The 13,063-nt window shown below is 29.9% G+C and overlaps 1 protein-coding gene across 1 annotated transcript in view; it reads left to right on the forward strand.

Annotated features, from left to right (window-relative positions):
- RhoGAP19D (Rho GTPase activating protein at 19D) overlaps positions 1 to 13,063 on the forward strand; it is a 41,626-nt gene that overhangs the window by 9,825 nt on the left and 18,738 nt on the right.

The raw sequence follows: 13,063 nt of genomic DNA on the forward strand, positions 1-13,063 counted from the left end.
TTTTCAATACGCTTTCTTTAACTTCATTTATTTCAACTTTCGATATAAAAAAAAAATATCAAGAAATATTTTTTCTAAACATTTTCGTTTGTCGAAGTAATCAACTTAAATAAACCTTGATTTGATTTATTATTATCATTATTTCAAATTTAGATATTTAATACAATTATTAGATTATCTGATAATTAAATTAATAGTTGTGCCCCCCCCCCACCATCACCACACGTTACGGTTGCTCATTTGAGTCAAAATATGACGTTGTCGTATAAAAGTTAGGTTATGTTCAAATATTTACCATACTCACTAAAATCTATGGCCATAACAATGGCGCTGGACTTATTTTCATCTTTTTCTTTTTTTGTAAATTAATTAATTATTTTATAAATAAATTAACATCTTTCTTCTTTAATATATATATAAATTATGTGTCACGTTGTTTGTCCGCAATGGACTCCTAAACTACTGAACAGATTTTAATCAAATTTTGTACACTTTGTGCAGTTTCATCCAACTTAAAAGATAGGATAGTTTATATCATTCTAACAGATGGCGGTATAAGGTAATTCATTAACTTAAAGACGTCTGATTGTGAACCACAGCAACGCATGGCGGGGCACCCCTAATTTTTATATATATATATATATATAGAAGATTAATAATTTTGTTTTTAAAATGGTGGTATGTATTGTTTAGATAACCTAAAATTGCTACATTTGGTTGTTGAACAAATTTGTGAATAATTTACGGTATATCAGAAATATATATACAGAAATGTTTTATTTCGGGTAACTCAATAGATATATATATATAAAAGAACATGGTTAATAAAATTCGGTAACATTTGGATCGACCCCGTATAAAAATGTACAAGCCACGCCATGGGTGTCTAAAGTTGATTCAAGAGGGTAGGTTCGTTGGTTAAATAAGCGATTTAAATATAGTTCGCTTTATTTAAGTTACGATAGCGAAGCAATCAGGCAGTTTTTCTTCTCCTTTTTTTTTTCTCTCTCTCTTTTTCTTCTCTCTCATTTTTTTTCTTTTTTTTTTTCTTTTCCTCCAGTAAACTCGACGTAAACGAATCTTTTCTGACTTTACGCCTACTCGTCTGACTCTTCCCGTTTAATAGTCTCGTGCGAGAGTTTGAAAAGAGAGAAAATAAGAGAATAGAATAGAATAGAATAGTATAGAACACAGTATAGGAGAATATAACGTCCGGCCATTGTGTTTTCTAACGATGATACTAATCGTATGATATATATATATATATATATTATTGATCGAAATTACTGATTAGAGTAGTTAAGTTACATTGTAATATTTTCTTAATGTCATAAACAAAATAAAAATCATCGTAATTTTCTTTTTAATGTTATACATTAAATCATATTAACATTAATTATTAATTTTAATATTAGTAATTGTATTGACTCGTGTATTATCGTATTTATATTGTCCCCTTAAAAGTTAGGTTAGTTTGAGTCAAAAAAAAAAAAAAAAGCGGGAAAGATAAATGGACGTAATGGAGGTATAAATAAGGTTAGTTTTGCAAATTATAATTATTCAATGATAATCTTTTATTTATTATTAATTTTAATGCTATTAATTTTATTTATTAATACTTTCATACTTAAATATCAAAATATACTCGTCTAATATCTTTATTTATAATATCCCTCGTTAAAAAGTTAGGTTTAGTTTGAAACCAAAAAAAGGCGGGAAACAGACGAACGTAGTGGGGGGTTAGTTTTACCAATTAAAATAAATCAATAATAATTTCTATATATTTTCCTATACAATAATATCTTCCTATGTAATAAAATATTGAAATTAATTCATGACACAAAAATCTACGATTAAAGAAGAATATTTAAAAAATTCGAACAAAGAAGTTAGGTTATATTCGTCACGGATAAATAGCCTTGACCTCGTTTAGTAGATCAGAAATAGAAGGGAACATTTCGAGTGAGTTAGAGATAAAGGGGTGAAAGTAAGAATATCAAAATGAGAGAAAAAAATAGATAGATAGAAAGATAGATAGATAGATAGATAAAAAGAATCATCAAATCGATTGAATCATTTGAAAGTTCATTTATTTTATCGATGACGAATGTATTTAAGCAAGTACATACATACATACATGCATACACATACACTACATTTATACGCATGCGCATACTCCTTACCCATTACCACGTATTACACGTCGACATATTTATTTACAACTATATTTATTATTCTATATATACGTTCACAGTACGTGCTCGTCCTTTGCCTTTTATGCACCATAGCTTGCAAAGCTGTCGATAAAACGTCTCTTTCTTTCTCTTTTTATCTATCTTTCTCTTTCTACATTGTCTCTCATGAATAGGCAAGAGTTGGTAGTACTTTCAAACAAAGCTGTCATATATATATATACATGTATAGCAGTTTTAAAGTGGAGAATGAGAAGGTGCACGTGTATGGTAAATCTCACCTAAGGATTAAGGGCTTCACTCTTATACTATTATTACGTTCTCAAGGTTGATTAATTTTATCAGTTTTAAAAGTTCTTTTATTATATTATACCTATCAATACAATATATATATATATATATATATATACAACAAATTTTACTTTAACACTAGATATACCAGACCAGTCAGTTTGACTGGTTTTGACGCCATTTTAATTCAAAATTTCTACTTCATGTAACATTTGACTTCTGTAAATAATTAAACGCGTTTTGTTACTTAAAAATATCTATAAATCCATTTATCTATTAAAATTATTATTGTTAAACATTTTTTTGTTGTTATTTTTTAAGAATAAATAAAAAATGGAAGCCTTAAAAAGTATTTTTTTTATACACCATTCATTTTGACTAGTGTGGTATATTGAAAATGGCGGTGTATATCTAGTGTTAATTGCTATAAAATGAATTTATTTTTTCTTTTTATTCTTTTCACTTCTTTTTTTTTTTTTAAATTATCTACAAATAATTTTGCTTGAAATTTAAATGGAATAGTTTGAATATATATTATATATATATATGTATACATGTAAGTTATAATATATGTATATATATACTACTTTAGAGATATATGTTAGGTGAACACATCCGTGTACACATCCAATAGACCAGCTATAGTTTACGATGCACTTAATACTGCTGATAATGCCATAGCAAGCACGAACCCAAGTTACAATAGAGAGCACAGTGTTTATAAGCGATATTTATGCTATACACACACATATACACACATATACACATATATGTATCATATTCGATACGCCTGCGCATCTTCAATCTAACCTATGCATTATACTATTCAATCAACCTATGATTGAAAGATAATTATAATTATAATTATAATTATAATTGTTTATGTTGATTGTTATTCAAATTTTTTTTATTTTATCTCAATTATTTTTAATGAATTTAATTATTATATTGGTTCTAGCGGAAAAATTGTGTACGTTTAAACTAACATTAGTACAATTTTTTGTCAATAGGGGGTACAAAAAATGCCACCATGTTGGAAAGAATTTAAAAGTAATTCAATTAATTCATTGTTTAAAATTATGAATAATTTATTATTTGTTTATATTTGCATAGAAATTTATAGAAAATAGATAATATAATTAAATTAATATAATTTTTATTTTTAATATAGAAAATTAATTAGAAAATAGTGGGGGAAGGGTTGATATTCGAATATAAAATTGTTTTAATTAAAAAAAAAAAAAATGGAATATTAAATTAAATATTTTTATTATACTATAAATAATTAGCTTATTTTAATTATGCTAAATTAAATAAGGGGGTTAATAATTTAAATATAAAATTTAAATATTGTTAAAATTAAATATTATTGTTTAATTATTTAAAATAAAAATCAATAATAAATAAAATGTATTTTCAACACAACCATACTACACACAATTACATCATTTCAATTTAGTTACATTAAATAAAAAGGGGGTTGACAAAATATATAAACATACATATTAATATTAATATTAAATAATAGTATAATTATTATAAAAATATACTAAACGAATAAATGACGACAATAATAATTCAATAAAGATCGTCACGGTACAGTGCGGCATCTTCCGGTAAGCAAAACCTGTGGTGTGGTGTGGTGGTGTGGTGATGGTGATGGTGATGGTGGGGTTGGGTGTTGGACTTGTTGGGGGTTGAGGAGGCGGAAAAAGGTGGAGGTAGAGTTGGAGGCGGTAGCTAGAGGAGGTAGGTAAAACTACTAACACTAGGTACACGCAGTTCTCCCACCTCTTTACTTCCATCTTCTTGAACCCCACCACCACTACCATCACCATCATCAGTGAGAACAGCAGAGGTATCAGCAGCAGCAACCACGTAGCACAGAACGAACTAACGAACCTACAACAACGTTCATCGTTTTGATTCACCAGTATCGTTGTTGGTATCGTACGAACACCATACTGTTGTTGTTCTTGTTGTTCTTGTTGTTGTTTTTATTCTTCTTCTGAGTTATTCGTTTTTACCTTCATTTACCTTTCTACCTTCTCACCTTTCTTCTTTTGAAGAAAAAAAGAAAAGTTACAGTAGTAGCAAACAGTTGGTCACTCGTGTCCTTAAATTTTATTTTCCCCGTCGCTTTCTCTTTCTCAACTTAAATAAAATAAAGTAAAGTAAAGTAAGAAGAAGAAGAAGAAGAAGAAAAAAAAAACGTGACCAGAGAAGGGAAATCCTTTTTATGGAGTTTGTTTCACTTTACCTGTATTATCGTCTTAAAAAAGAAGATCGAACTTTGATCGTATAAATAATCGTTTGATGATATTGCAATTATTATTTATTTACTCGTACAAATTGTTACATCTATCTGTTTGAAATAAAAACAAGGTTTATTTTAAAATAGTGACTTGAAGGATTATGTGTGCGTGTGTGTGTGTGTATGTGTGTGTATAGGTGTAATATATATATATATATATATAAATGTTTATTAATAATATCGTAGTTTTGGATTATCGAAATTATTTATTCGAAGTTTAGAAAATTGATGAACCGTGTGGTTAGATTTTTGTGTTCATTCGGAAAGTGCACTGCGGCATCATCGTCAAGGGGTTTATTGCAGCGGTGTATGCGTTTTACGCTCGATTAATTTCTTAGGTGAGTTTGTACATATATATATGTATATATATATGTGTGTGTGTGTTTATGAATATCGTAGATGCTTTTTATAAAGATTTATTATTTAAAGAAAAAAAGAATGTTCTTTTTATTATCCAATTATATCCAACATACGTAACATGAAAGTATTGAGAAAATATTTTATGAATGAGAAAACGATCTACATGTATAATCCGTTTATTAGCATAACACATATGCACACACACACACACACATACGCATAGGAGTTTATCGTTTAATGTTTATCGATTACAGTGTCAAAGGTAATTGAAAAATTATGAAATATATATAATTATATTTATAATATTTTATTAATTTTTATTTTATTAAATTTTATTATAAATTATATTTATAATATTATTAACTTTTATATTACATAAATTAATAAATTATAAAAAATTATATAATATTTATTATATTATATAAATACCTAATACACAATATATTAATAATAATATTAATAATAATATAATTTTAAATATATATTTTATAGAGGTATCAAAAAGTAATGGCGTCTTAACTACGCATGTCAAATCCTTTCGAATATTTTAAATACAAAAAAAAAACCGATTGATGATTTTTATTTACGTAACGATATTAAACATTTTCCATACCACATAGAAAAAGATTGTTGATAACATGTCATTAATTTAATTTAGTTAATTAATTTAATTATTAATTAATAATAAATATTTTTATTCGTTCAAGTTTTGAGGTTAAAAAAAAAGTAACATTACTTTCTGATTCATTTAATATCGATAACAACGGAGTATTAATCTTCGAGATTTGATATCGGATAGATAAATTAGAAAGTAAGTACAAAAAATCTAAGAAAATATTTTTTTTTTTTTATTTATTTTTAGTTAAACACACTATCTTTCTAAATTTATTTATTTCTTCTCTCGTGTTGTTGAATGAACAAAACTACGTTTGCCAATGAGAGACTGTAAAACACACACACAAAATATTGGCAAAATCTCAAGGTTTATGTAATTATAAATGATTAAAAAAAGAATTTATTGGTATCTCAAATAATTTTTCTATGTCAAAACGGAAACCGCATATATCGTATCGTATCGTATCGTTTCTACCGGTCTCCGGTCATCCTCCATACCGATCGTTGATCAGCGTCGTAGCAACTTACGCAATGAACGTGTCTGTAATGCGAAATTACGTAACTTTTTTTCTCTCTTCCTCTCGTTTAATCTCAAGCCTGTTAATTCTCATAAAACAACTTAGGGTGAATAAAGAGAGAGAGAGAGAGAGAAAAAAAGAAATAAATAAATAAAAAAAAGAGAGACAGAGAAAACAAAAATTAAATGATTTGTAACACCCTAACTCAACATCTGATGTGAGAAATGAAAAAAATGGGTCAATAAAAAAATGGTCGTTGTGTTGACCACCAATGAATAATCTTCTTAAAAGGAATACAAAAAAAAAGAAAAAAGAAGAAAATGTCGGCATTTATTAAACGAGAGAAGAGAGAACATCATCGATAATATCATCATCATCATCATCGATCGATCGATCGATCGATCACAACTTTACACGATAGTCAATCATAATCGATAATATGATAACACACTCTCAAAGATCTTGTTATTGCAATTGATTATTATTATTATTATTTTTTTTTTTCAAATTTCAATCTAAATAAAACCATTTTACGTAATTCACAATCAAGATATATTCTGCATTGGGATCTCTGGCAAGGGGGGCGTGGCGTAGCAATTCGACCTATCTACTTTAATTTTGAATTTAACCACCAGATAGCGTATTCAAGTGCTAGAGATCTCACGCAGCGTAGCAATTCGACCTATCTATTCTGATTTTGTATTTAGCCACTAGATAGCGTATTCAAGTGCTGAAGATCTCACGCAGCGTAGCAATTCGACCTATCTACTCTGATTTTGTATTTAGCCACTAGATAGCGTATTCAAGTGCTACAGATCCCAATACTTTTTTCCAATTTTTTTTTTTATACTGTTATTCAATCACCTTCTCTTTCTTTCTTTTTTTTTTTAATTCTCACAAGCGTGTGATGAGATTAAATTTAAAAATGGTTTTGATGACTGTTCAGCTAATTCACCTTTCGTGTTATTTACAATTGAACGATGGAGTAGTAGTAGTAGTATTAGTAATAGTGTGTTATAGTCATTGCTAATCTGATGATCTTACATTTAACATTAGACATGGGTTATTAAATGGTCGGAGATCTTGTTAAGTTGAATTTAAAGTTTTTTAAAAAGACTGTCGTCCTCCCTCCCTCCCTCCCTTCTTTCTGTTTTCTATGAAAAGTACACAGTTTAATACCTACCCCCTCCCCCTCTCCCCAAGACACACACACACACACACAAACCCCGTATCGTTGGGAAAATGTTTGAGGAGGACGTTACTGCAAAACTACACTCGATGGTAATAATTTTAAACAGAAAGATTGGAATTTCTGTAGATCGTCGACGCGAACCGGTTCGCAATCGGTTAACGGCCGATTAGTCTTTAATAGACGAGGTCTGCAACTAGGAAGGCGGAAACCAACGAGCCAACTCATTCCTTCTGAAAAGGGTTGTCCTTTTATTTTACCTTTTTCGTTACTTTTTTTTTTTTTTGCTCCTTCCCCTTTCTCCTAATCTTTTCGCTAACCAAAGTATTTCGAAACTTTCTGAAACCACCGTTCGTTCTTGTTCCCAATTTGATCAGAAGAAGAAGAAGAAGAAGAACCGTTCGATGATGGTTGTGGGTTTTTTATTTTAGGGTTTTTGTTTGTTTGTTTGTTTGTTTTATTCAAATTTGGAACACAGTTTTTAGGTTAGGTTTATCATTTTATATTATTATATTTTCTAATGTACAAAAACTAATTTGCTCAGAAGAAGAAGAAGAAGAAGAAGAAGAAGAAGAAGAACTGTTGGATAATTGTGGGTTTTTTATTTTAGGGTTTTTGTATTTGTTTGTTTTATTCAAATTTTGAATACAGTTTTTATAGGTTATGTGTTATTAATCTTTTTATATTATTGTATTTTCTAATGCGCAAAATTAAAACTAAGATTTAATTTATTCTTATATTGTATTCTTCATTTTTCTTTTTTTTTTTTACTTTCTTTCAAATGTTCCGGCAAAATATTGGCTAAACTTTCCAAATTATTATTCCTCATAATTCGTTAGCGAGAAAGGTAGAGGAAGAGGAGGAAGGGGGAGGAGGAGGACCCGTTCGATCGTAACGGGATTTAATCAGCATTTCGACGATTATTTTTTTTTTTTTTTTATTTTATTTCAAACGCGATATTTTTGCACGAAAACGATCTTAATATTATTATTTATTTTTATCTTTGAATAATCCTTCTATCTTGAAACATATATATATAATAATAATTAATATTATTTATTTATTAATTATTTATTAATTAATTTATTATTGGATATTATATTTTTGTAGACCGTCAGACGCCATTTTCCATATATACAAAATAATACAATATTATTTATTAATTTATTTATTAATTAATATTATTTATTAATATATAATATAATATATTAATAATTATATAATTATTTATCTTCGTAGAGCGTTAGACACCATTTTCCAATTTTATATTTCGCTAAAGTAAGAAAGAAAGAAAGGATTGATGGTAATGGCGGCGCAGTGGGGGCAAATTTAAAAATGTTTTGGGAAAGAGGGTTATAACGGTGCAATTTAAATGGGGCTCATCATTTTCGTTTATCTTATAGTCTCTTTTCTCTCTCTCTCACACACACACACACACTCTCTCATTTCTTCTCAATGGTTTTTAATTTTATATACGATAAATCGACTTTTAGAAAATCCATCGCATTTGTGTCGATGATTTTGAAGTGAATTGTTCACGACTGGTAATATGGTCGATCGATTCTCTTTCTATCTCTTTCTCTCTCTCTCTCTCTCTCTCTCTCTTTCTCTTCCTATAAAACCCCCCCTTCTCCTTTTCTCTTTATCTCTTTCCTCGACACGACCCACTTTCCTCAACGCGTTAACTATATCCCTCCAATTCCGACCTCCTTGCCGTTTGTCAGACACAAATGTGTTTATTGACACTCTCCCGTTCATAGGATCTGTTTTCCATATAAACATATTCGATTTGCTTTGAAAGTATCCAAGAACGCGTTTCAATTGTATACAGAAAAAGAGAGAGAGAGAGAGAGAGAGAGAGAGAGAGAGAGAGAAATAGGTGGCGTCGTCGTTTAAGGAAACGTAAAAATAGCCAAATCTTTTTATTTTTTTTTTTATTTTTAAAAATATAACCCAATTAAACAAAAAACAAACCAAAAAAAAAAAAATCGTAAACCAAGTTCGAAGTTCACAGATTTATTTATTTTTTTTCTTTTTTTTTTATAATCATTATATCGATCAAACTCTTTATACAGTACAGTATATTAGATCATTTTATTCCTGTATTACAGGGGGATTGAATAATATTATTTAGAAATTGGGTTTATAACGTTGAGAATGAACAAAGTATGTACTTTAACTAAGTGGGCTTTAGTTTACACGTTATAGGCGTTGATAGTTAACAGAAAAGCTGTTAGACGATCTGAATATACGAAGGACAAGGATGATCATAAAAGCAAACCAAGAAAAGGTGGGGCTTACTCTCTGCTCTGCTCTGCTCTGATCTGATCTGTGGTGGTTGTGTGGTATATTTTTGATATGTTCAAGAAGAAATGTAGTTCCTCTGGAAAAGAGTCTGCTGGATACACACGATTTACAACTAACTTCAACTAATGGTGAAAATATAATAGTTTCTCATCTACTGTTAACAAAACTGTTACTTTTATTATTTTACTTCTAAAAAAGAGTTTCCTGTTAGAATAACCTATAGTCACGCTTTTAGGGAAGTGGTTACCTACTTAACTATCATTCTTTCTTTCATTATTTTCCCCGTACTCCCGCCTCCCCTCCCCTCCCCGTCCCGCCCCCACCTTTCACCCCATCTTACTTCTTTTTTTTTTTTTTTTTTCTAATCAGGAAGTCAAAAGTTTCGCATTATGTAGGTAGGTACCATACCGAGAGTGTGTTTACCGTATTCCAGTAAAACCGGTGCCTATTTTGTTTCCCGCATGTGGTATCTGACGCGTGACGGCTTCGCTCGGCTGCAACGTTGAGTAGAAGCAACAGCAGCAACAGCAAGGCAAAGTCACAATGAAACAGACGAACCAACAGCAGAGTTACCAGCAGCACGGTACCACCGGTACAATGCTAATGGTGTCACGGTGACCGTATGCTAACGCTTATATATATATATATATATTCAATAGGGGGATTGCAAATTGTGCAAATGGGACACACCGTTGATCACCGGGTGTCTTCTTTTCATGGTTGTTCTCTTTTTTTTTTTTCTTTTTTTCTCTATCTCTCCGGTTACCTCTTCCTGAGAATTCTATAGAGATGACACATTGATGTATGATGGGGTATGACGTGTTAACTAATATATCGATTTTTTTAGTGACGTAGATGAACATTTCTAGGATATACTAAACCTTTTAGCAACCCTTTAGTTTTATAGACACATGTCTATTTGTTTAAGCCTTTTCTTCTTCTTCTTCTTCTTTTAATTGACAAATACCCGTTCGTTATTTATGCTACTCAGGTTTTGTTCTAAATGAGTTAGCGTATGCTGCTCACACCCGCCATTGTGAGTTACAAACGTGTCTGCATACGTACGTAAGTAAATACGTAGGTAAAGTTAGTTGGGGGATTATTTTTGGTATGCGGTCTAACGAAATCAAGCGAAAGCCATCGTTCTCTTTAATAACCCAATGATACGCTTGTGTGACTGGTGTGTGTGTGTGTGTGTGTACTTCAATGCATTAGAGGAGGGTGCCTAGTTGTGTTGTCAAAGTGATACGTATATTAGATAACACGGAAAACCACTGGTACACGTTGGTGAACCACGGCAGACGTTTGTGGTTCAACTTGAGTAGACTCAGAATCTGCTGCTGTTGCTGTTGCTGTTGCTGCTGTTTGATTTATTTTCTTTTCTAAATAAGCAATTGGACTATACAGAGTACGACAATAAAATGGCGGGGAAGGGGACTGTTTGATTGGGAGGACAAATATAATCCTTGTATGATCTGTTGAATTAAGTTAATTCATCTTTAAGTGCCGTTACATGTTCACAGTTTATTCAAATAAAACGGCACCTCATTTATACCGTTTTAATAAACTCTCTTTCTCTCTCTCTCTCTCTCTCTCTCTCTCTCTCTCTCTCTCTCTCTCTCTCTCTTGGGTATTTTATACATAAATAATAGTTAGGTTAAGTTTGAATAATTGATTAGAGTAGTTACGTTAAGTTAAAACTAGGGTTTTTTGATGAATGCAAATTTTTCTTAGGTTAGACGATTTTGATTTAAAAAAAAAAAAAAAAAAAAAAAAAAAAGTAATTTATGATCTTCTCTGTCTGCTGCTTTGCCAAAATGAAGGTGGGCGTTTAGTGGAACTAGCGATCTACGACGATGACGTAATAGTTCATCTTTGAGAGACAAGTAACTAAGTAAGTAGTAAGTACTTAGGACAAAAATTATGAAAGTAAAGAAAGAGAGAGTGTTATTTTTAGGATTTCAATTTAATGTCTCAGTTTTATAAGATTTCTTTTTTTTTTTTTTTTTTTTTTTTAAGTAAAAGTAACATTTTTAAAGTATTTTGTTCAAGTTATAAAATGAAAGAGAGAGAGAGAGAGAGAGAGAGAGATTCTTGGAATGAAATCTTTCTTAGTATTGCGAAATTCAGTGAAAATTGATTAATGAGCTTCTTCCTTTTTGTTTTTTTTTTTTTTTTTTTTTTGCAATCAGAGACACGTGGGGATTTTCCCCTTTTTTTTTTTCTAAAAATGAAAAATTTCGTTTTAATTTATTACCAATGGGTAGTGTGTAATAAAGGTAGTCTCATGGAAATTCTCATTGGTTAAACTATTTCGAATTGGGTGGTGCTATTTTGTTTCCTGGAAAGTTGCCACCTTTTATTCGAACTCCGTCAGCAAAGAGAGAAAGAGAGAGAGAGAAAGATAGAGAAAAAGAAAAAGAGAACACAACCTCTCTCTTCCTCTTTTATCTGAAATATTTTATGTGACTCGAGATTCTTGGCAAGTTTTCTTAATCCTATCTCTTGTCCTCCTCCCCCTCTTCCTCCCCCTCTCCCCATCCCCTTCCCTCAATCTTTGTACCTCCAAAATCCTGTAATTAACGTTTATGATACATGAAATTTCAGTATATCATCCCATATTAGAATAATCCCATGTTTATCTTCATAACCTATAAAACGTAGTTTTCAAGTTTTAAATACTATTTTAAAGTGTTAAATGATATTAAAATAGAATGCTTTTTATGTTATAATGTAATTTTAATTTTTCTTCTTTTTTTTTTTGTCAAATAAAATATTTGGAAAATATGCCACATAAATTCTTACCAACATTTCATTGCAATTATTAAAACATATAACTTGTGAAATATTATTTAACATCTTTCAAAGTAAAACCGCCATATATTTTTGGCAGACTCACACACACACACACAGGAAGTTATATTATATACATTCTTGCTAAAAACCAAAATAATTTTCCAATTCGAATTAATAATCTTAATTTTTTGGAATTGTGTTAGGTTAGGAGGTTAGGTTAGAAAAGAAAGAAAGAAAGTAATTCATTCATGATTGCTTATCGTGTTTTATTTCATCCCCCTTTCTTTTTATACTATAAATACATTTCTTTTCTTTTTTTGTTTTTTTTTTTATTTTGTTTCAAGTGTAGAAAGAATGAAAGAATGAATGCAAGAATTTCTTTTTCATCTTTAAAATGGCTATTCATAATAATATATTGATAAATCACATAACGAGAGTTAACCTAGGCAATGAAGCAGACAATTAAGGTCATTCCTGTGCG

This window comes from Polistes dominula, unplaced genomic scaffold, assembly GCF_049000335.1.
Source record: "Polistes dominula isolate Pdom_NZ unplaced genomic scaffold, Pdom_raw_medaka contig_21, whole genome shotgun sequence".
NCBI classification, from domain to species: Eukaryota; Metazoa; Arthropoda; class Insecta; order Hymenoptera; family Vespidae; genus Polistes; species Polistes dominula.